Raw genomic sequence first — 24,063 nt, 5'->3', positions numbered from 1 at the left:
CAATTCCCAAATGAAAATAATACTCTATGGCTACTTCCAGTCCCCTTAAAAAAAAACCTGATTGTAGGGTGAGAAAGAAGTGATTGCACAGCATCCAGCAAAAGGAGCTGGTCAGGAACTAAGACCCTAGGGCTCCACCACCAGAAAAAACGCCACAATACCTCTTTATGAATGCCAGCCAAAGGAAAAATAACTCAGCACCAGAAATCCAAACAGACCCGCCATCTCAGCGAGGCAGTAATTCGTATTCCTCCCCACCAAGGAAAGTAGTGCATAAGCATGTAGCAGCAGACAGAGAGTTAAACCCACAGCTGCTGCAAAGCCAGAGATCTGCCTCCGAGGTGCCCTAGGTGCCCACAGACCTGGTGGGGCTCACCAAGCCCACAGGGATGTCATGGTTCAGGCATTGTTTAAGCTGCATAAACAAAGATGTCTGAGATGTTGTAATATGCTGTTACTCAGGCCTAATTCCCAAGCTGCTGTCCCTGAAGCAATCCCATCATTTTTATTACCAGGAGGGAGCCTATTGCAAACCCAGACACTTCTCCTTCTGAAGGGAGGAAATTTCATCACAGATGCAGCAAAACATCCTCATCTGACTTGTGAAGCAAGAGATTTCTTCAAAGAAAGTAGGTCTCTCCAGCAACACCTCCCTCCTGCCCTAAGGAAGAGAAGTACAGGGAAGCATGATGAGAAGCAAAGCTGGATAGTCCATCAGGGGAGGGTGCCGAGGAGATGCAGTCCCTTCCAGCTACCTGGCTGAAATTCAAATGCTGGATTAGTGTCTCTGGCACACTTCTAACAGGAGGCAAAGGAGAGAAATGTAGCACTTCCTTCCAGCCTTTCGGATCTACAAACCTCTCCAAGGCAGCAGACATTCCAGCCCACCAAGAGGAGGCTAGAATTAGAAATGAGAGCCATTTGTCATCTAAAATTTCCAGGTACAAGGAACAAAGCTGAATTTCTATCAGGAAGAGATGCTGTAATAATGCTGTAGCAGCTGGGAACTCCATTTAGGTGAAGGTCAGGGCTGCTTGGCATCCACTACAGTCACAGGCCCCTCAGAAAACCAAAAAGAGCAAAGGACAAACAGTTCCCCTTGGCAAGCTCGCTCCTGTCCAGCTGGATACGATAGGCTTTGAAGGCTGGAAACTCAGCAGGGCTGGCTGCAGCGAAACACAGAGGAAAAGGGAGATATGGAAGAAGAAAAAAAAGTTAATCTTCAAAAACAAAGTGGTTTTGTTCATCTTCTCTTTGGTCACCAAGTTGGCTCCAGCTGTGACTTGGGTCTGGGACTGAAAGGAGAACGCTAGCTGGAACCCTAGGGAATTGGAGTCACTTATGTGTCTTCTTTGTACTGAGTTACAGCTCACATAAAAATGAGGGTGGCAAGCCCTGAAGGTGCCCTTTAGCCACATAAAGGGAAAAGTGCTGCAAAAGACAGACCTTGATAAAACATGATCCAAATGGGGACACATCCGGCATCCCTTGGGGTCCGTGACAGCTGCCCAGGCAATCATCCTGACAGCGCCGGGCAGGGCTGGGGCTCTGCCTTTGGCCCACATCCATTCCGTGGGGGGGAACGCGGGCAAAGTGCAGGGACGCTCAGATTTGGCTGTGTCCTATTTCTCCTATCAAACCTCTGCAAAAGCAGCATTCTTCCACCTCCCCCCTTGGACACCTAACAAGGATCAACAGCTGGAAGCCCCTTACCACTGCCAAGCCCAGCACCCAAGGACCTGCCATCTGTGCTCCAGCCTGCCTTTTGTACTGATTTGTTGCGTTTTCGCCCTGATTGCACGCCTCGGGCAGGCGACAGTTGCTCTGTGCAGGACTTGGAGGAGGGAAGTTTTACAGCTTGGCTGCTGCCAACGCACAGATGTTACAGGCTGGGTCACGGCAAGGTGCTAAAGGCCTTCAGAAATGTTGCAAAGCATTAATTATGTTCCTGCAGCTGTTCTTTAACCCTCATCTGTGTCTCCATTCTTCCACGGGCTGCCAGAAAGACAACTGTGAACGCGAAATCAAAGCAGGAGGCTTTGAAAAGAAGTAAGGCAGAGTCTTTAAAGGTTAAAAGAAACAGCACTCTGCAAAGACAGAGCTTTTTTAAAGCTGTTTGTCCCTGCCACTTGCTTGGACACCTCCTCCTACTTCGGTGCAGTGCTGAACTCCAACAGCATCCAAGGTGAAATGGAAGAGGTCACCCAAATCCTGACATTTCAGAGAGCACGTCGCAGCTTGCAGGTTGATCCATGAGCTTGGGAATACTTTGTCTCACAAGACTAGAACAAGGAATGATTAGTGGCATGCGTTTAACCAACCCTCCCATCTGTGCAGATCTAGAGATGAGGGGTTTCCCTTGTTTTCCACAGGTTTGTGTGAACTTCTTGAAGCGAGTCCAGAGGAAGGCCACAAAGATGCTCAGAGGGATGGAACACCTCTCCAATGGAGATAGGCTGGGAGAGTTGGAGCTGTCCAGACTGAAGAAGAAAAGGCCCCAGGGAGACCTTAGAGCCCATTCCCATGACTAAACAGGCTACAATAGAGACGGAAAAGGACTTTGGACAAAGTTCTGGAGCAACGGGAAGAGGGGGACTGGCTCTAAACTGAAAGAGAGGAGGTCAGATTAGATATTTGTAAAACATTCTTCCCTGTGAGGGTGTTGAGGCCCTGACACAGGTTGCTCAGAGAGGCTGTGGCTGCCCCATCCCTGGAATTGCTCCAGGCCAGGTTGGACAGGACTCAGAACAACTTGGTTTAGTGAGAGGTGTCCTTGCACACGGCAAGGGGGTTGGGATGGGAAGATCTGTAAGGCCCCTTCCAATCTCAACCATTCTGTTATTCTGTAGTCACAAAAACCCCATTGTGCCCCAGCTGGACCAGAGCTGTACTCAAACAGACCGGTCACTAAACTGACCTGCAGAACCCAAGCTTAGAGCTTCTGCCATCCCTGCTACAGAAGCTGGGGTTATGCCAAGTGTCAAGACAGCATTGGAGCAGGCTTACCTAGAACAGCTCAGGGAGATGTAGGAACCCAGGTCTCTGAACTCACCTCATGTGCTTCAGTGCCCTTGACAGCCACCACGTGCCAGGGCTGGCAACACACCTCCCGGGGTCCCTGCACAGGCACTTCTCTGGGCAGTGGGAGCCCTGGAAAACATGAAGCTGCTGCTGAGAAAGTAGCTCCATGCCTACAGCACGGTGCAATTCAGAGCTGCCACCGCAGGAAAGCGGTGCAGGAGGTCTGCACCCAGATCTGAGCCCTGCTGAACATCAGGACTGATGAGTATCCACACACCACCAGGGCAGCCATTCTGGCGCTGAAACTGCAGCCTGGCTGGAGGGGGCATCTCCATACCCCACAAACCAGAGGTTCTCAAGGGGACAGCTTGTCCATTGCTAATCTTCAGACCAGCTGCAAAGTAAAGCTCCATCTCAAACATGGGCATTCACTAACATATCTGCACAGGCTGGGCTGCAGCTGTGCCACAGAACCGTAAGTGGGCTGATAAAACCCACCAGGCTCCTGAAACACCTCTCCCTCCCCTATTCCCCATGCTTTAAGCTGCACTCAAACAGAGCATAACTCCTTTAAGGACTTGCAGATGTGTTTCTGAATCTGGCTGGGCAGCTTGTGCTGGCGAGAGGGAACAAGATTGTCTCTGGAATCCTTTGTGCTGCAGCTCTCTGTGCACAATAGGCTCCCGCGCACTCGGGGGCTGAAAAACTTTTTATGCTAGAGATGAAGCAAGAGGGGGGGAGAGAAAAAAATAATACAGGCACAATAGCAAACAAACAAGCAGAGAGAGCGAGGTGATGGAAAAGCAGGCCGGAATAGCAACACTGCTGTGCCCAGACACACATTCCAAATAGCATCTCCCACATCCAAAAAGGCATAGACTAATAAAGGATAAGTTTTTGCCTGACATCTCTTGGACGTGCCTTCAGTCGGGGATCGTTAGGACTCAGCACGCTGGCCAGGACTTGAACTTCTGCATAATGGCCCCAGACAGCTGCTGATCCCCTCAGCTGCTGCTGGCACAAATGTTCATTCCTCTGCATCACTTTAGAGAGATGATAACTAAAAAACCAAACAAAAACCTTAACGTCCAGGCCTTGAAAGGGGATCCCTGACAGCATTAAGCAGTGAACCCCAAGGCCATGTAACACCAGACTGAGCTATGCTGACAGCCACAGGTGAAGGATCTTCCTTCAGGTGGCTCAGGAGCCTCACCCCAGATGCCCAAATAAGATGCAATTCCTCCCACACCAAAGCAGTGAGTGATGGCTTTCTCCCCTTCCCTCTGGGGAAGCCTGCCCCTGGGTGTGCAGCCATTTCAAGCAGGAATTGGAGACCAGCAGTGGCACCCTGACAGTCCTTACACCCTGGGCAGTCAAAGGTGGGCCAACATCAGATTCCCACCAGGATGTACCGACAGCCAAAATCAGATTAAAGGCTTTGCAAGAGCAGCTTTTGTGTTAAGACATTTCTGGGCACCCCCGTTCTGCCTAAATATGAGGGGACAATGTTTTTATCTGACTAATAGAGCTCCTCAAACCATGTGGCCCAGGGTGGCTGTTTTAAAAAAACATTCAGCTGAGACTTTTGTTTCTGACAGAATAATTTAACACCCCACTCCTGCTGAGTACTCTTACCCCCAGGTATCAGAGTGGATCAGAAAGGCTGCGCTGGGGAAAACCACAGAATCATTAAGGTTGGAAAAGACCTCCAAGATCATCAAGTCCAACCACGGATGCAGCAACATAACTCACATCACCTGTGATCCTGGAGCAGAAACTCCTACCTGCCCAAAAGAGCCCTCAGCAGGGATTTGCAGGGAGGCAGCTTCTCCAGAAGCCTCTCCCAAACAGCAGCTTTCCTCTTTCCACTTTTTTTCCAGCATTCTTTATTTATTTTTTAATCTGCTTCCCCCTCCCCCCGCCCCCAACTCCAAACTCAAGTTATGTAAATTTTACAGAGGGGCTGACATTCTCTGATGAAGATGATCCCATTGGTGTTATTGTCTGGCTGCCAGCTCCTGGGAAACAGGCAAGGCACGAGGGTGGTTGCTGTTTTTAACTGGAGGCCGTGTCTGACTGGAGCGTTAGGAGAGTTAATGAGCACTGTGCAAAGGGAGGGAGGGCTGGCAGAAAGCAAACAGGGAAAGCTTTATTTTTACATTTCATTATTTTTGTAAGAAAAATAAGCCTGGGACCTTAAGGGAAGCAAAAAGGGGATTTTTAATTTTTTTTTTTAAATAGCAGAATTTGCAGCTGGGAAGAACCTGCTGAGATGTCCTGTGCCTAAACAGCAGGGAGGTGCCTGGGTCTCACACAGGGCATTACAGGTTACCTTACTCTTCTAGGTGTCAGCATCTGCGAGGGGGACATCCCTCATCCTATACCAGTGGGTCCTGCTGGGGATGCAGCTGCAGCCATGGTCAGACAGGGAAAGCTTGGACCATGTGCAGTAAAGGCCATGTTCTCCCCTGCTTAGAGACCACCTCACCCTGTAGGAATCGACACTTGTGCCAATTTGCAGAGCACAAGGAGCAGGTCACACCTACTAATGTGAACCCCAAGGTACTGATATACACACACACCCTACAGCTCTAGGAGAGAGCCCTCCATCCATCCAACCCCATCCCACATGCAGGATGGATCTGCACCATTATCTTCTCTTGGGGGTCACAGTCTGCAGGCTGCCCCAAGGAGTCCAGGCAGCCTGGGAGCTCCCTCTCCAGCTCTGAAGCAGATTCAGGCCACTCAGTGGGTGCTCAGCACCGAGCAAGTTGAAACCAAAACCAGTAGTCTCTAGAAAAGATGGATGGGGCCAGCAAGCCTGACACTATTCCCCATAAAGCAACAGGGAAGAGGTTAAAAGAGAAGATTTATGGGCATATATCTCTGCCAGAACCACCAGGTGATCATGTGTACACATTTCTCTACTCTAAGACCTAATTTTCCACCATTTCCCTTGATTTGCTGTTCCTATTCTCCCATTTCCTTGATTTAAGGCCCAATTATTTCTTGTCCTCTTGCCAGTGAAACAAAATATTTCATAAGCACTCCTGCTGCCTCTCGCCACTCCCTCCCTCCTTTGGATGCTGGTTTCAATGCCTGACTCACGCTTCGTGTTCTCTAAAATTTAGAGTATTTTAGTGAACACCTAACAATGATTTTACCATTTTTCTCAGTGATACAAACGGGATTTGGCACCAACTAGCTCGCTGTTGGAATTTAAGTGAGTCTGTGGCTGCCACAGCTCTGGCACATCTTTGCAAAGCAGTCCCTGGAGATTGTCACCTGGGCAAGATTTCATTGTGGCCTTCACAAGGAATGAGCCACACATCCTGGGCTGAGCTGGAGGTGACTCTGTGCTGGGACAGGGAGAAGGGCAGACAGGTAAAATCTATAATTCATCCAGGCCAGCCCCAGCCCTCCGGGGGAGAGGTGGGGACACCAGTCCAGGATCTGGTCCCCCTCCTGGAGGATATGGCCAAACTCTGCCTTCATAAAAAGGAAAGAATAATGTCACTGGTGGGTCCTCAGTCTAAACTTCCAAGCATAATCAAATCTTCCAAGTGGTTTGTCACAGACTGGCTTCTGTCAGCCCACTGAGCACCAGTCCTTCAAAACATCCCTCGGCAAGCACCCTCCCCTCCCCTTGGAGCAATGGTTTTACAATACATTTCCATTCCTCTTCCTCCTCCTTGCCCAGGCTTGCACGATCACAGCAAATAGCATTTCCATAGCATCCTCCTACCAGCTCCCACAGCCATACCCAAACCTGCCCCAACACAACACAGCCACGAAAAAGACAGTCAAAAGTGCTACTTCAATACTGCAATCTTTTTCAAGGAGATGGATCCATAATGTTGGGTGAGATTACGCACAGATCAAAAAAAAGAGGTTCCTTAGGCTGTAAGCCTAAGAGAGGGAAAAAGCTCAACATTGCTCTGAATCAAGCTGAACATGGACTCAAAATTGGTTCTCCTGTATTCTCAACTCATGCAGGTCCCTGAGACCTCAAACTTCCGTGACCATCAGCTGCTTACCTCTACCTGCACAACACAATCCATTTGGCCTTTATTTTCTCCCCATAAAAACACCCCAAACAAAACCGAACATAAACCCACAACTCACTGGACATGCAGCCTTTCCACTCAAACACCGTTGAAAAAACTTCAAATTTGGAAGTCATAGCTCACCAGATGGCTCTAGCTTGGGTGGTTCTCCAGAAGGGACACCTCCAGAGATTCCAGTCCTTCCAGTGGCTGGCTGGAAGCAACAAAGAGGAAATCACCTTGAGAAGATGATCAGGAGGAAGGAATAGGATGAGGTACTCTCTCCTAGATATTTTGACCTATGCCTCTTCTCTTCAGCCACACAAACATTTACCACAGCACATGGAGAAGTGTCCAAACCTGATCTCATGCTCAGATTTGGGGTCAACTGCGCAAGAGAGCTGGACACAAGCTGGGAGATGCAGAGTCCTGTCAGAAATCAGGCCCTAAAACATTGCAGTGGGAAGCCCTAAGAAGGTCAAAACATTCACACATCCCAAAGCAGGCATGATCTGGTCTTCACACCCACCACGGCTGCTGGCGGCTCGTTCACACATTTCATGCAGCCTGGAGGACAAGCTGAGGCCTTCGATGCTGTTTTGCCACACCAGACTTGCTGCTCTGTTATGGGATTGAGCAGCTTCACTCCAAAAAGCTTCACGAAATAATTGATCACCACATGCCACCAGAGTGAGAACTCTTTGGTAACCCAAGAAAGGAATGAGGTTTGTTAAGGGGGGCAGCTCTTTATCTGAACTTAAAAAGAAGAAAACTAGCCCTAGCTAGAAATATCAAGTAGGAATGGAAGACATGAGGAAAAACTTGAAAGACTCTGCAGATTTCCCTGTACAAGTCCATCATCTTTTCACAGCTGGGGCTGTGCAAGTCAAGACCTCCTCTATTTTGAGCTTGGCCTGGAAAAAGCTTCTGGGACCCCACCTGCCACTCTGTGGGGCATCAGATGTGCTCTGGACTCCTTCTAAGGATCATCCCAGTGAGGGCTTCTGGATTCCACTCACAGCTTGGGAAGGTTTGGGGATCTGTACCCTCCAAGGTCTGTAAAATCCAGAGGCCTCAGAGGATCCTAGCCAGCCTAACTTCATCCCTCCCTTGGTACAATCAGCTCTGCTAACTGTACTGGCCTGAGGGTTAGTAAATCAATGTCACTTTCAATTTACCATGTGGCTGTGGCTGGCTGGAAGCATCACCTCCAGGGGAAGCTGACTCACCCTAAGCACACTTTTCTGAAGGGCCAGCCAATCCTGCCCACTAGACCAGCTTCCCTTCAAGCTACCTGTCAGCCTAGCAGAGCGTGGACAGCCCCCAAAAGCTGACACGCCACAGTTCATATTCCTGGCAAGTACCATCACAGTGCTTAAATCCCCTGAAAAGTACTGGAAACGGTAAAAGCTGGCCATTAGGGTAGTTTTATATGGAATAGATACTCTAGGTTGTAAAGTGTGTTCGGAAGAACCATTACACTCCCTCGGCTGTCTGTCCTCAGAGGAAAGAAGATAAATGTCCAGACAGATGTTCATAGCCCGGGGCAAGGGAAATACAGCATCCTCTGGGAGAGCGAGCAGAAGTACCGGAGAGCAGAGCCACGCGCAGACTCCGCTCAGAGCCAGCGGGACCGGCTTCCCCAGCGTCCCACCAAACCCAAGCCACCCCTGGCAAGCCCACTCCAGAGCCTCTGTGCCGCTCTCCCAGCACCCCGGGTGTGAGGTTAGGGAAAGAGGCGCTCGTTAGAGACCCCACCCTGACCCTGGACAACACAGCAGCGTCAGGGATGACTCGAGATAACAAGACTACAGCATGTGAGCAGCGCAGTGCCTCTGTGTGCTTCCTCTGCTGCCCAGACAAATCCTCTCCCATTTGATTTGACCATCCCACAAGCACAGGGAAGAACTGTGTGGTCCTCAGGGAGCTCACTAAGCCAGTATTTCCATAGGAAACAGAAGCTTGTGCACCACAATCTAAATATAGCTTTAAAAGAATAAAATCAGCTTCTACTCTAGCCGATCAAGAGAAAAGTGTTTGGAGGGTAAATTGGGACAGGAGTGTTTGCTCAGATTTATGGGGAGAAGGAATAAGTTGGAGAGGTCTAAACTGAACCCATCCCTTGAGCAGAAGTGTAACTACGTGACCCTGAAGTCCAGCTGTAATTTCCTTTGTAATTTCCCTTCAACTTCAACTATTTCATGATTCTGTGGGATGCAGAATTCATGGTACTCTATTTTGATGCTGGGAATAGGAGAGATACGGTTAGGGCCACAGCAGATCTTCCATCCCTCGTCCCACCTCATCTGATTGAATACAAACCTTTGTTAAAAAAGACCTCCAGCCCTTTTCCCAAAAGGAGCTGTTAAAAGACATTTATAACCTTGGAAGAGCAGATGTCCACCAGAGGTCAGTTTTTCCATTCATCCATGGGATGGATCAGACCAAAAGAATAGGCACAACACAAACCCTAAAATGCACAGGTCCTCAAATGCTGAAACATTTCTCGGCCTTTTCTTTGCTAGATTGGGGGGTGGGGAAAAGACAGCAGGGAAGAAAGATGTAACTTGGTTTACTGGACACTCCTAATCCAGCTCTAGTGCCTAGGATCAAAGATTAGTTGATTAAAATCCAATTTCAAAGCTTATTAACTTTTGAATGAGAAATGCTGCTATGGTGAGCTTACTTGGGCAGGCTATTTCTGGCTTGGCAGGGAAAAACAGCTCTTTGCTTATCAGCACCCAGCTTAGACCCAGATGAGGCAAGAGGATTTCACCTCCTCAGACCACTTTAAATCAACACTAAATGAACAAAAGGACTTCCCTTAAGCTGGATATTAAAACCAGCTGGGCCTTTCCCCTTCATGCCACCACAGCTCATCTGAAAACCACGCAGAGCCTTTGCGTTGTTTCGCTAAGTTACCCAAAATTCACTTCCCTGCACGGCATTCTGGTCAGGCTGGCAAGTGACAGCTCTGACATGAAGTCTCGAGGTATCTTCAGCCTGTGTCCTCCTCACCAAGCAGCTCCTTGTCCTTACAGCAGCTGTACCACCATGACCAGCTCTGTCCCACTACAAAAGGGGCACTGCCAGCCGAGAGAGATGACAAGCCACGCTGAGATCTGTTTGCCACAGGCTCTTATCCTGAGGGACATAAATCCCAGCTCCCAACCTGAGATCCTTTCAGGACGCCCACGTATATCTTAAAGCACATAAGATACAGAATCACTGAATCATTTAGGTTGGAAAAGACCTCTTAAGATGCAGGGTGGAGCTGTGTCCTAGAGCTTTAGGGTTGAACACATTGCTTGTCCTAAGGACAAATGGGGGTTAAGCACTGCCTTTGGGGAGCCAGTTCATCCCACTCCCTCCTGTTTGAGCTAATCCTAGTACTGCTTGCAGAGAGTTTCCCAGCTTCTTTGCTCTTTCCCAGGCACAGCAACCATAAAGATGACAACTGCAACACACAGTTTCACAGCAAACTTTTTCAGGTGGTAAGGGGCCCCTTTCTCTCTCAGGTACACAGTTTTTCAGAACATCTCTCATCCAGGGAAACAGTATTTAAGGCCATCTGTGGCCAAACAATGGGCTTCACCTCTTGTGCAGAAGGACTGAATTTATCAGCTGAATGCAATCATTGTCTAGATCAGCTAGTGCTGGGGTCCCATACATGTGTTGTAAAGGTGGCAGCTGTGAAGCACCAAGGTCTGGGTCTGACTCTTGTCCTGCTCACAGTGAAATACGCGATGTATCCTCAAAAATCACCAGAATGAGAGGAAGCTAACACCAAAGCAGGGGGGACAAAGGCAATTTGTGCTATTGTACCTTAAAGAGGGAAAGCAGCAGGCAGTCTGGGTGACCAAGTTTGCTTTGAAGAGTGGTTGGTGACAGCTACATGACAAATACCTTGTCTCTCTGGGAGGCACCTCAGTAGCTTCTTTCCTCTCTCCTGCTGTGCTCTGGGAATCGTAGACACTGCCCAGAGCAGTGTGGCTGAAGGAACTCCACTTCCAGACACTTTCAGACCCAACTCCAAACAGCCACCAGATCAGTAAACAACACAGCAAACAGTGACTTCTCCCTGGTTCAATTAAACCTTGTCTTACACCAAGGAAAAAGGAAAACAGCCTTGCAACCTGCCTCCAGTACACATGAAGTATGTAGGAGCTCTTCAAAAGGATTCCTGCTCCTGCAGATCAGGCATAGGCTTTCAGAAGAAGAAAATCAGTTATTTCTACACGTCTTTTTGCAATGTTCCTGTTACACATAGTGCCTCTGGGGGAGGAAGCAGTGTGGACAGCACAAACCAGAGGCCTCCCCCATCCCTGACAAACCCTGACATGCAATAATAGAGAGAAAAGGGTATAGCTGCAAACCTCACCTCCACACGGGCACAGCAGGGATCCAGTCTCTGAAACCAAGCCCACGGAAAACTTTGAACATAGAGAAAAAACGCTGGCATAGAAGTGCTGGAGTATAAGAGCTCCCTGCCGGTGGTGAGGCAGCTCTTGCCTTGGGGAAAGAGCATGTGTTTCTCCCCTAAACTGTAGGGAGGTCAGGATGGAAAGGCACAAAGTTTCTCCTATGAGTAAAACACTGGTTTTTAAACTACCTCTATCAGGAGAGTCTGACTCTCCTGTTATGCAGCCTATGCCAGCGCACCAGCCCAAAGGGCTAAGAGTCCCCACACAGCCTGGGAAAGGGCCAGGAGGTCAGCGTGGGCCTGGAAGTGCCACCCTTGAGCTCCACCGTGTACTCCCAAGAGCAGTAGCCCTGCTCTGTGCTGCAAGCCTACCTTGTGCATTCCCTGCAGCACACTACAACTGAGCTGTGAAACAACACTTGGAAGCAAAGGCAACACCAGATCAGCCAGGCGAGTGCTGAGGAGAGGTGACAGTAACAAGGAAGGTTATGTTTAGCCTCACATCTGTGCTGTTTGGAAGCTCTCTTCACAGGGAAGAAAAAAATAGCCTAAGAATAAATCACTTGGAAAACATCCAGCCTGGGAATAAAAAACAAGAGTCTAAGAGAATGAGTAATTGAAAGGAGAAAGACTGTTGAGCAGGCGAGGTCAGGGGATGCAAGGAGCACACACGAAGGACCACCAGCACAGGAAGGATTTGGGGAAAGCAGCCATCTTCAGGGCAGACAGGCATGCTCCAGCTGTCTTACCAGGATCATCTTAGGGAGGGGAAAGAACAAAGCCCTGTGCTGCCTCCACTTTGTGCAGACCCCACTCCTACAACAGGGGCAACCAGCTCCATTCTTCCCTGAGCTCTTCCAACCCAAAGCCCAGAAGAAACCCAGATGCTGGGCAGGAACTGGGAGCTACTGGTGAAGGTAGCCCAGTGTGGAAGACATGGAAAGCCACTGAATCTGGGTCTCAGTTTGGAGCCAGCCACTCCACACAGTATCCTAACATCACAGAGTCCACCTGCACCTCCTCTGAAATGCCCCAGTACTTCCTTCTCAATCCTCACTCAGCCTGGATCACCTCCTACTGTGGCATGAAGTGCCAGCAGAGGAGTAGAAAGGCACATGCTGTTTGCTCAGGACCAGTTCAGGCACACATGACTGCAGGCACATTCCCATTTAGTCTTCCAGTGCCCCAGGAGCCAACACACCACGGCAGCAACAGGATCCTTCTCTGCCCGCTCCAGTCCCAAGAAAGCAACACCATGCTTGGTTAAAATTCCAGACAAACAACCACCCAGGCCACATAATCCAGCTCCAGACAGGCTTGCTAGGGATATTTCTCCATTACTGCTTCAGTGCCGAGCGACAGATCTGAGTCCCAGTGCATTACAGGTGGCTGCAAATCCAATTTCCTTCCCCAAAAAACTAGGCATGTTTGCAGCCGCCTCGACCCCCCTGCACCCTGCATAAGGATGGGCGCCCGGCTGAGCAGTGAGTGCAAAGCCCACATGGCATTAATCCTCCATGTTCATATCAGAAATCCAAATCTCTAATTTACTTCATCCTGAAGTCACTTAAATGTAAGCATCACTCCTGGTCCTACTTCTGTGTTTAATTTTTCTGGTTGCAGATATAATTGTTATACTAACAGTGCTTCAGTTGTGATTATAAATACCCAAACTCCCATGCCTATGTATGTGCAGGCACGCATCCACACACGCTCATTCTTCTACCTCTTGAGAAATGGGTCTGTTCCGCTTTCTTCTGCTACTGATAAAATATTGATTAGGGAATTTGAAAATTTGAAATGATTTAGGAGTCCCTGGATGGGAAACGTAATGTACTGTGCCAGTCGCATTATGAGCCATCCATCACCTGTCAGCAAGCAGCAAGAAAGTGACAGAATCAATACAAACGTGTCTGAAGATGGGTTTAATTCATTTCCCTTCCCCCTCAGGCCACGGCTGGAGCATCCCAGCCGGAGGAGGAGGAGGCTCGGTAACACCAGCCCAACCTCAATCCACCCAAAGTGCAAGGGGGTTAACTTCTTCCTTGGCAGTCCAACCACATCAGAGCCAAGATGGGTGACCTTGGCCACATTCCCAGGGGAGCATGGCCAGGCCAGCCAGCCAGGAATTGCTAAATCAGGTCCTGAGGGCTGCATTCAGCTGCCCTTGTGCCCTGAGATGGTCTGGGGTACCTGCAGTGTCCACATGGGTCAGAGCACCTGCACGACCTCCTACTTGAAGCTGCTTTGATTGACTTGGGCAGGTTGTTATTTGTCCCTAAAGCCTCCCCATGGCTGGTAATTCCAGCCTGTCCCAGCACATTTTACACCATGAAACACTCCCATACAGTAGTCTGCTTTTGGAGGGACCAGACCAGCCAGCAGACAGGGTCAATCTCTCCTTGCTTCCCTTCTGCATCACCCACCCTTAGTCAGCATGGCCTGATCCAGCTCCTTGCTCCTACTTACTCTCACCAAGAGTTTTAAAATAAAATTTAAAAAAGAAGGGGTGAACAGAATCCATCCATAGGGTGATATATCATCCTCCTGCATTTTGCAGATGGATTCAATTGGTCTGTGATCCTATTTTGCAGATTCCCTTAGAGCACTGTAATTCATCCTGCAAGGCATTTCAAATGAGACTGGACAGAGCACTGGAGAAATGACAGGAGCCGGGCGCCCTGCCGCGCTCCCCGGGAGCAGAGAGGGTGACCAGGCAGGCTATTGCTCATGTGTGATTAGAGCTAATTATTCCAGGGCACACCGCAGGAGGTGATGGCAGCGCAAGGGCAGCTCAAACAAGGCCAACAGAGTTCCCAAAAGCTGCTCCTGAACTCAAGCCAGCCCACCATGGACTATGTTAGGCAGCAGCATTAATCCTGGCTGCAGAGCACATAGTGTGGCACAAGGGATGTTCCACAGCACAAGACAACTTTTGACCTGGCAGCTGTAGGGTGGAAGACCCAACAGCCAGCTGGGTTGGGAGCAGGAGGATCTCCAGGCTTCCCCCTTGACTGGCTCTTTGTCCTGGCAGAAGCCGGGCAGACAACCCTCCCCTCCTCCCAACATCTTTCAAGGCTTCAAGGAGGCAGCACAGGCCAATGCATACAGGAGCAAGCACTCATCTTCTGGGCAGCACATTTCTGCCCTGTTCTTTGGCTGATGATGTGGCTGCACGTATGACTTCTTGGACAAAACTTTCTCATTTATTTTGATTTTAATTCCATTATTTAATAGACTGCAAAACCCTTCATGTGGGAGTCTCAACTACTGCAACTGTGCAATTCACTCCAGATATGTCCCTTCTACCTCACCATCCCTAATAGACTCTATAAACGGTTTCCAAATCCAGCAGAAGTGGTCTATTTGCTGCCTAGTATACCATATAATCTTTCGCAGAGGTAGTATTGATCTTACTAAACGTGCAGCCATCGAGTCCTCAGATGTGTCTCAGCATTTGCTTGCCTACAGCAAAGTGCCTCTTCCAGCCCCACAGCAAAGTGCAGTGACAGCACCAGCCTACACTGACCCGGAGACGAGAGGATCAGTGCATTCCTGAGAACAATTTAATGGTCAGTAGAGCCATGGCTGTAGGGTATTCAGTCAGAAGCAATCCCCCATCTCAAAAAGAAATGTCTGAGCCATTTTAACTGTAAGGGACAGAAATTAGGGACTAATTCAGGCCGTAACAGGTACCAAATGCTGAGTCCACACGCAGCTCTGCTCATGGCTAATGGATTTTGCACAGTGAGACTGGCTCAGGGCTCTCAGTTCATCGTTCCAGAATGCTCACAAGACTCACTCGCTGCTGCTTTGGCAAATTTTCCTCACCCGTCCATACAGGGAGAAACTCATGAGATTATTTGCACGGTCCTCTCCAAACAAGCAACCCTTCCCACAGCACAGAAGCTGGCTCCAGATGAGAGAGGAGAGGCTGTAGGAGGCTGGGCAAGGAAAGCAGCATTAAGATGCAAAGCACAGAGTTGGAACTCTAAAAAAAAGTACATACACGCATCTCTATGTGCAGGTGCATGAAGCTCACCTTTTTGAGGGAAGGCAGCACCACGGTGTGCTGGGAAGCAGAGGCACAGAGCACAGTCTAACCAGATGTTTGCCTGACAGAGCATCAGCACTGGGTTGTGTTCCCAGGCCGCCCCGGCAGCGACATCCAAGCAGAGGACAGATGGCAGCTCCACAGCGCAGCATTAGGACCATGACTTGTGTCTTTCTTCTAGACAAAGGCTCTGGTGCTGCCAGCTTACAGCAGGCACGGAAGGAAGGGGTGATAAGTGGCCACCGTCTGGCCCAGAGGCGCTGGGGTGCCAAGCAGAGGGGAGAAGGAGGCCTGGCTTCCACCCCTTTGACATTCACGCTGACCCAGTTGTGTCAGCCCCGCTCGTCAGCCCATCCGTCACCCTGCTGGCTCCTGCCGGGGCCTCAGGACCTGCAAAGGTGGCTACACATGTTGGACTATTTGTCTTGTCAGGTTCTTGGGACAAGGGAGCTGACAGCCCTATTAGTTATCTCACAAAGCAGAGCCCAAACACATCCCCAGAGAGGACGACAGGGAATAACCCCAGGGAACAAGAGAACGTCAAAGCCACATGGCTCCCAGTTTCCCAGGGAAAGGCAACAGATCAGTACAGCCCAAGAACTGAAATCCTTGAAAGATGTACATGGGGAAGAATCCTGGAAGCTGAAGCTTTCACTCATCACCTGTCATCTTTCCTTAGCCAAGAGTAAGTTGCTTCTGTTAACAGGCAGGGATCATCCCCACTTTCAACACCAACCTTTTAAGCCTTGTCCTGGGATGTGCCCAGGCTGGGTGACCTAAACTACCCCTGCACTCCAACCCCAACTAATCCTGCAGTCTTCAAGAAGGCACATCATTGCTCTGGGAACTAGCCATGCACTCACACACACTGCTATGAAGAGGAACAAATACTGATCCAACAGCCCAAAGAAGCCATCCAAGCCTACGTGATGACCACGCATGCTGGAAACAGCAGGTAGGGACCTGGATCTCTCTGTGCCAGAGGAAAACCAGGATGTATACAACAGCTCACCAAGGCACTGAAAGCACCAGGCACAGAGGTCGGGTGACTGAGAATTGTACTACAAGTGCTCAGAACACATCAGTGGGATGTCATATCATCTTATGCCAGAACAACAGCAAAAGAAGTGCCCTGCTCCCCACATTGCCAAACCAACACTCTTCCAGCCAGTGCAAGTACTTCCAGTGCACACATACACCCAGGCCGCGCATCAAGGCAGCTCCTGAATTCCCACATAAGCTGGTTTTTAGGCAGGGATCTCCATGTGAGTGATTGTAACCCAGCTTATCACTGTCACCCAAAGCTGCCCACCTGCCCTGCCAACACCTCCAGCAGAGCAGGATCCCAGCCAGCACCAATTCCAGGATCTTCCCCAGCCGTTCAGGACACAGCCAGAAGGCAGAGACTGAGCCAAGGCTTTGTAAAATGGAGCATGTCGTAGGTGGGGAGGAGGGGAGACAGCTCTTTGAGCAAGTAATTTCAATTGCCTTGAGAAAACAGGTTGTTAAAATGATAGAAATAAATGGGTTGTTTGAGCAGCCTCAGAGATGCTTTCAGAGAAAGCTTCCAGGTAGGAACATTGATTGCAAATACTTATTAACTGCTCCTTCATTATCAAAGAGATGTGATACATGTGTTTACAAATTTCGATGCATTTTTATTAAGCCTACTTAACTGTTTAGGTCTCTAAACCTTCCCAGAAGAACCGTCACCAAGCAACTCCCTCAACACAACTTCCACTTCTGCACAGGCAGGCGTGGGCACTGGAGGCTTCACTCAAGCATCTGCCTGTCCCAAGGAACACATGGCGCCAGTGTTAGACCCAAAATGGCTCTTTTGATCCCAGTCTCTCAGAAAAGGAGGATCTCACTTCAGAGGATGTGTGAGAGGGTCACTTACTCTTTTTTAACCTTTGTCCACTCATGAAAGCCATCAGCCAAGAGACTGTAGGTCCCTCTAACTCAGCCTCCTGTCTCCCACAGCAGCTGGGCTTGATGCTAACGGCAAGAACTGAAGAGAAGGTGGAAGGTGGAGGTGTTTTTTCCCAGGATGATTCTCCAGCTCCTAGCAGCCCAGCACTTAAAAACTCCCAAGCTGTAAATTGTTTCAGGGCTGTGTTTAGGCCCATCATCAAGAGTTATCTGCCATGAAATTGCCAAGTTCCTTTTTAAAGGTTCACGATATTTTTTGGCCGCCACAACATCCCAGGACAACATGTTTCCAGGGCTGAATTAGCTCCCCCCACATACAGCATGTAAAGCTGTTCAATTTAAACCTGAAGTCCATTATTTTCTTAGCCTGCAGGAAACAACAAACAATTACCTTCTAATCATCTTCTTGGGTGATTTTATCCGTGTCTCAAGTCCTCCTTGTTGATGCTTTTCCCAGGCTGGTGAGTCCTGACCTAGGCTACCCTCAGATGGAAGCCGTGACACTAAGTTATATAAAGCATGGCTCCTCACTCTTGCCAACATCTTCTACAGCAGCAATGTCAGCATGAGCGATGCCCTGTGCTGGGACAAGTGCTCTCCTCTGGGGCTCCTCCCTGGAGCTGCTCTTCCAGTGAAGAATCAGAAGCTCTGTTTATTTTAAGCAGGCTAGAGAGAGGCACAGGCAGAAGGGTGAGGAGGATCCCTGCCTCAGGTCACTGCTTCAACAAGAGTCAAGAATTCCCTCTGAGAAAGCCTGTGCCAGAGGGATGCACAGATTGTCACCTCCTGGCTACTTGGGCAGGAGTTTCTGTCCAAAAAAGAGGCATCATGCTGATGGCCAGAGTCCTGCAGGCTTCCACAGCCTCCATCCGCCTGCTGGAAGAAGGGGGTCCCACCAGCCCTTCTCCAGTAATCCTGCCTGAGGACTGCAATGTCCCAGCTAGAAACAGCCCTCTGAGTACACAAGAAGCACAGAAGCTGGTATGGTCTGCAAGCTCCACCTGCCACAGAGATCACAGCCAGTCCACCAACACATTTTGTTTTCAGAAGCTGAAAACCCCGGTGTGCTGCCAAGTCATGGATTCTCCATCATTAGCACCTTGCCTAAGAGTGCACATAGCACGGCTGGGGTTTGCAGGAGAAAATGGGAAACAGCCTCTCTCCGCACACAGCTGTTACAGAACACTTTATCAGAACAGGAAACCCAGCAGGGCCCAAAGCAGAGGTACAAACTGACAGGCACAGTACATCCCAGGGCCTGCACTCCCCGGCAAACACCTCCTACCAGCTCGAGCACTAGAAAAGCAGGGACCCCTTTCTATACACATTGCCTCGGTGTTGCAATTTTCATACCACTAAAGACAGTGGGTTGCAGCACCCAAGTGTGTTTGGGCCTTCAGCACTGCTGCAGGGTCACAAAATGGAACCAAACTCTCTGCCACAAAAACTCAAGTACCCTGTGGGCCAAACCCAGGCTCATGTCTCAGCCACACACCTTCCACAGACACCTTTGCCAGATAAGCCAATTTGTCAGTCCAAGAATGCCGTACCCTGCATAGTTCAATTGTAACCCAGCACCTGCAAATCCCACTGAGAGGTGGAACAGAACATCTCTGTCACCAGCAGTCAAGCACACCCAAAGCTTTGGGCTCGTCTGTACTGCCCAGGCATTATTTCCCCCACAGAGAGAATGCAGCGGAAGGACTTCTCAGACACACAGACCTTATCCCTCCCTCGCTGCAACTGCGTGGTCCCAGGGGCCTTAATTATCCAGCATCCTTCTCGCAGGGAGCTGCTCTCTGGGAGCATTTGCATGTTCGACTCCTCTGGACAAGTTCTGAGGCAGGCAACTAATCCTCTCCCAGGTCTCAATGTCATATCAATTTTCCCGTTCGAAGCTCAGCTCTCTCCATCAGGGGTTTTAAACTAATGAGATGCACTGAGGCCTTCAACTCTGGGAATATCAAATGCAGTGGGATTCAATTTCGTCTGATTTTCGTGTGGTTTTTCCCTTTGTAATTAACACCAGACAGCATGGAACTTCTCTTCATCCTTACCACTGGATAGATACCATCTCTGCTCAAGACAAACATGTCAGGAAAGGTGATGCTTCTACCCTACACTGCCAAAAGCATAATAATTTCTTTTTGTTTCCTTCCCCCCGCTGCCATGAATATAATCCACTCCTCAAGGTACTATTCAGACCCTTAAATCTCCTAGAGCAGTGGCACAGGTCCCTCAGGGTTCACAGCCCCTCCTACTTCTTACTCATAAGGATTATGCTCCAGAAACACTGGTGCATGGCCACGAGCTCTCAAAGGATTTAATGGGTCAGTCTTTCCTAAACTCCTCAGGGGGGTGAGAATCTCCAGTGTGCCCTAGCAAAGATGAGGAAGTACGAATCCTAGAATCATTAAGGTTGGAAAAGACCTCTAAGACTATCGACTCCAACTGTATCTGTTTCCATGTGCACCCTTTCCAAAGGCAGCCCAGTAGCCTTTCTACTACAGGTTTTCCACACTGCTGAGACACAACAGCTGGCACTGACCATTGGCTTGGAGACCACACAAGCCACTATCCACTCTTTTTTTAAAATCTAAATGAGCTCAGTTGTGCCACATCTGGCAGGACCTGCAAGAAAGGCCATGCTTGGAACAGTCCCCCAGTGCAGCAAGGGGCTGCACAGCAATGTAACATGGTGCAAAAACCTGATCAGCAAGGGGCAGCTCCTACAGGCGCTGGTATACAAAGGTTTTGAGGGATAATGTGTGTCTTTTAATGTCCATTACTAAAACCAGACACTGCCAACATCCTATGGCCTTGATCCAGCAGAAATCCCTGCAGAAGGGCTCTCCTGCAACCTCTCTAGCCAGAGAACACCTGAGGCAGGAAGGGAAGATACTGCTCTAAGCAAAAGCAGGTCAGATCTGCATTACACCAAGAGTGAAGAAGCTCCTTCTCCACAGTTAGGAAAATAAAGGCCACCAATCACCTACCCCATACATCTTGGCCTTGGACTCTCACTGCAGGAGCTACGTAAGGGTTCAGAGCAACTCTGCCATTCTCTCTGCCATTCAAGCACATATATTAAATACACCCTTGTTGAAGGCACAGCATACTGTGTGATATATTCCAAATTAGCATGTAAAATATCTTATTTTTCAAAGAAAAAAATGGTATTGTTTACAGGGGCTCAGCTGTCACCTTGACTTTTTACACAGGATAGCAGAAGCTGGAAGGGACTCACATGGATTAATGAAGTCTGCAAATTTAAAATCATGCTCTTCCCTTGTATGTCTATTACAGCCACATCCCATTTCTTATAGTGATTTCCATACCATCAGCCCAAAATGACCATTTCAAGAGACACTGCATTGCATCTGCCCTCGTCCCAGTTCCCCCTCAGAAAATGTTTAGGTTCCATTAACCACACCATTTGCCACCTGAAGCTGCAGCCAACAAACTCTCCCATACCTGCAGCACCCCTGTGGATGTTTGAGGGATGGATCCCTCCCTTGTTCACGATCCCATGCTGTGTCCCTGCTTTGGAAAACGCCAGCCCAGCCTCTTGCTGCTGCACCAGGAGCCTGCAAGCTCCAAGTGTCGAGCGGCACCTCAGAGCAGAGTTCAGCCACACTTTATTATCGCTCCATCACAGAGTTCCCCGCACTGCCTGGCGGCTCCAAATGAGCCCTCCATGCTGTGACAGCACCACAGGACCACCGAGGTTTCATCAATATTCATGTCCCAGTGACACTCCGGCGAGCAAGGGAAGCTCGTTTTCGCCAGCAGATCATTAAACAAAGGGAAATGAGTGACCTCGCAAGACCAGCTGTATCACTGATGTCACCAGGAGCTGAAGGGACGGGAGACAGGGTCATCACCCAGCCCTTCTTTTAATAAATAACTGCTCTAAATGAGCGTGGCCTTGCCATGCCCAGCGGGACCCACATGAGACTGGAAACAAAGATGCCCAAACTGCAACGGCGGGCACGGCAGTGCCTCCTCTCAGCAACCCTGAGCATGGGGATGCTGTTGGAGGAAGCAACATGCAGCAAAACAGGGCTGTAAATCTGGATTAAATTGCTGTTTCAGGTAGAGTTAGCCCAGTGCAGGGAACACACACAACTCCCTCCAAGGGCAGTAGCATTTAGGAGCACCCCAGGGCTTCCTGGAAGCATCACAGCGCAGGGTGTTTAGCAGAGAGCTTCCCCAGGCTGCACTACAGCACTCCACATGCAGAGACTGGATCTCAATTACAGACCCTAATTGCTCCCATCAGTCACGCTAACGATTAGCATCAGGTTAATGCATTCCCACTGCTCTCAGGAGAGGATGGAGAAGGAAAAGAGAGTCTTAGTCCCAGTTTACCTGGAGTTCACTGGGAGGCCACAAGAAAGCAACTCACAGGCAAACTTTCCACATACCCAGGTTCCCCAGGATATTCCCAACCTCCCAAAAAACCAAAACCCCACAGGAAAACTCAGCTCCTTCAGCCCTCCCAGTCCAAGCAGACAGCTGCCCTACCTCCACATCCCCATGTACAGAAAGTAGCTAATGGAAAAATCACCTCTCGCCAAAAATGAAGCAATCTCCCTGGTGGAAGAAGCCAAACACTGGTTTTCTTTTTAGCTCTTTACCTGATGTTGATCCCCAGCTCAGGTGCATCAGGTAAGGCTGATTCAGCCTCTAAACTCTCCCATGACCCTTGATCTCCAAAGAGTGCAACAGGCAAGCAAAGAACCTCCTGTACCCCATGCACATGGCTGCACACTGAGTCTAAGGGGATTTGCAGCACACTCTGCTTCAGAAAAGTTTTGTTATTTGACGCCTTACAACCTCAGGGGGACGAAGTGTAGAGTCAGAAACCAAAAATCTGGGGAGCAATCCTAAAATCACAGGATTTATTTCTAAAATTATTTTCCAGATCTGCAACTTCCACAAGCAAGAAGTCCCCTGTATTTATCATTTTCCTCTGAAAAAGAAATTGCCTGAGTAACGTGATAGACCATGTTCAGTCTTAGAAGAGTAGGATGTCTAATGCCTGAGGTGAGAGATTTGCACACTCACACCCCTTTAAGCCCTGACTGTGGGGCAGCAAAAAGCCTCTGCCAGGCCAAAAAGCAACATAGTGACCCCCCCCCCAAAGAGCTGCCCAAAGCGTCCTGCAGCTGGGCCTGAGGGACTTAAAAGGTGTGTGGATGCACACAGGGCTGTGAGGACGTCCAGCAACGTGGAGGTCCCTCCCCCTGCACCCACAGAGGCAGAAACATCTCAGAATTAGGAGCCCATCCTCAGGAAACGCGCTGGAATTGTGTGCTGCAGTCAGCCAGACTCACCCCAGTGCAGCATCCTGGGCTCGGCCAGTCACTTCCAGCTCTGCCGTCCTGGGAGCCGAGCAGCCCTGGAGGAAGGGACAGCCAGGTGAGGACACCTGTATCTGCCCAGGCAGGTGCCCTGAGTTTGTGTCGGCCGTGATACCCTGGTATTATTAAAAGCCATCAGTCCCTGAACTGTGGGGGGCGGGGGGGGGGGGGGTGTTTAAAGCCATCCACACACTCACCACTACCGCCGGCCCCCACAGCACCTCCCTGGAGCTGCCCAGGGCAGCCTGGACTCGGCCCCAGAGCCCGTCCCCAGTCCAGCCCCACAGCCTGCCACCAACAGGGCTTGGACCCCAGATCGGGCGCACAGGCCCGAACCCTACAGTCCGCCACGAGTGGGGGGCTCCCCATCCCACAGCCCATCACAGGCAAGTTTTAGCCCCTCAGTCCTTCAGATCTAGATCGAGACCCCTCGGCTTGCCACGGGCAGGTATCAGCCCCACCGCACCGGCGCCGCGAGCGGCCGCAGCCACACCTCCTACCCCAGGCCGGGCGGCCGCGCTTTACCCTTCACACGGGGGACACGCCCCCAGCCCCTCTCCCGACCAATGGGCGGCTTCTAATCTGCATATAGCGCAGTGCACGCTGGGTAGCGCCGCTTCTCACCGTGAGCTAAAAGCAGCAGCCCTAGCGAGGCCGTATATAGCGGCCGGGGCGCGTTCGCAGGCGTCCGGGGGAAGCTCACTGCCGAGGCCACGCACGGGGTGCGCGTCACCCGCGGCCCGCCTCGGGGAAGGTCTGAGGGAAGGGCCGCCCGCGGCCCCAGCAGGGCCCCGCCCGCGACGGGCGAGTGAGCCACCAGCAAGGGGGGGCGCCGCGCGGGCCGGCCCGGGCAGGAGAAGCCGCGGCGGTTCCCCCGCGGACCCCGGCGGATGCTCGTGGCCCCGCGGCGCTTTGAGACAGACTCACGGCCGGCGCGCTGAGTCCAATGGGTGAGGTGGGGCAGCGCCCCATAACCCAATTCAGACTACTCTCCCCCGGACACTTTTCCTTTTGCATTGCCCCCACCCCCCCCCACCTTCCCCAGACACCCCAATATTCCACCCCTACCCCTATTCATTACTGACTTTACAACCCCAAACCTGACACCCCAGTATTCCACCCCTACCCCTATTCATTACTGACTTTACAACCCCAAACCTGACACCTTAATGCTCCACTCCCACCCCTGTTTAATCCTGAGTTTAAAACCCCGACCCTGGA

The 24,063-nt window shown here is 50.3% G+C and overlaps 1 long non-coding RNA gene across 4 annotated transcripts in view; it reads right to left on the bottom strand.

Annotated features, from left to right (window-relative positions):
* LOC125330204 overlaps positions 1–23,362 on the bottom strand; it is an 85,672-nt gene extending 62,310 nt beyond the window's left edge. Inside the window, exons 1-2 of one of the 4 annotated variants that reach the window (XR_007205417.1) lie at positions 23,336–23,362; positions 22,816–22,880 (exon numbers count right to left, since the gene is read on the bottom strand). This is a non-coding gene — a long non-coding RNA (uncharacterized LOC125330204). Of the gene's footprint in view, positions 1–22,815; positions 23,309–23,335 lie in introns of those variants that run through there. The other 3 variants (XR_007205415.1, XR_007205418.1, XR_007205419.1) reach the window with 3 other exon arrangements.
* Between the last annotated feature and the right edge of the window lie 701 nt (positions 23,363–24,063).

Source organism: Corvus hawaiiensis, chromosome 9 (genome assembly GCF_020740725.1).
Source record: "Corvus hawaiiensis isolate bCorHaw1 chromosome 9, bCorHaw1.pri.cur, whole genome shotgun sequence".
Lineage (NCBI taxonomy): Eukaryota > Metazoa > Chordata > Aves > Passeriformes > Corvidae > Corvus > Corvus hawaiiensis.
Note: the sequence above shows the minus strand (reverse complement) of the source record. Positions and strands in the feature narration are given on the sequence as shown.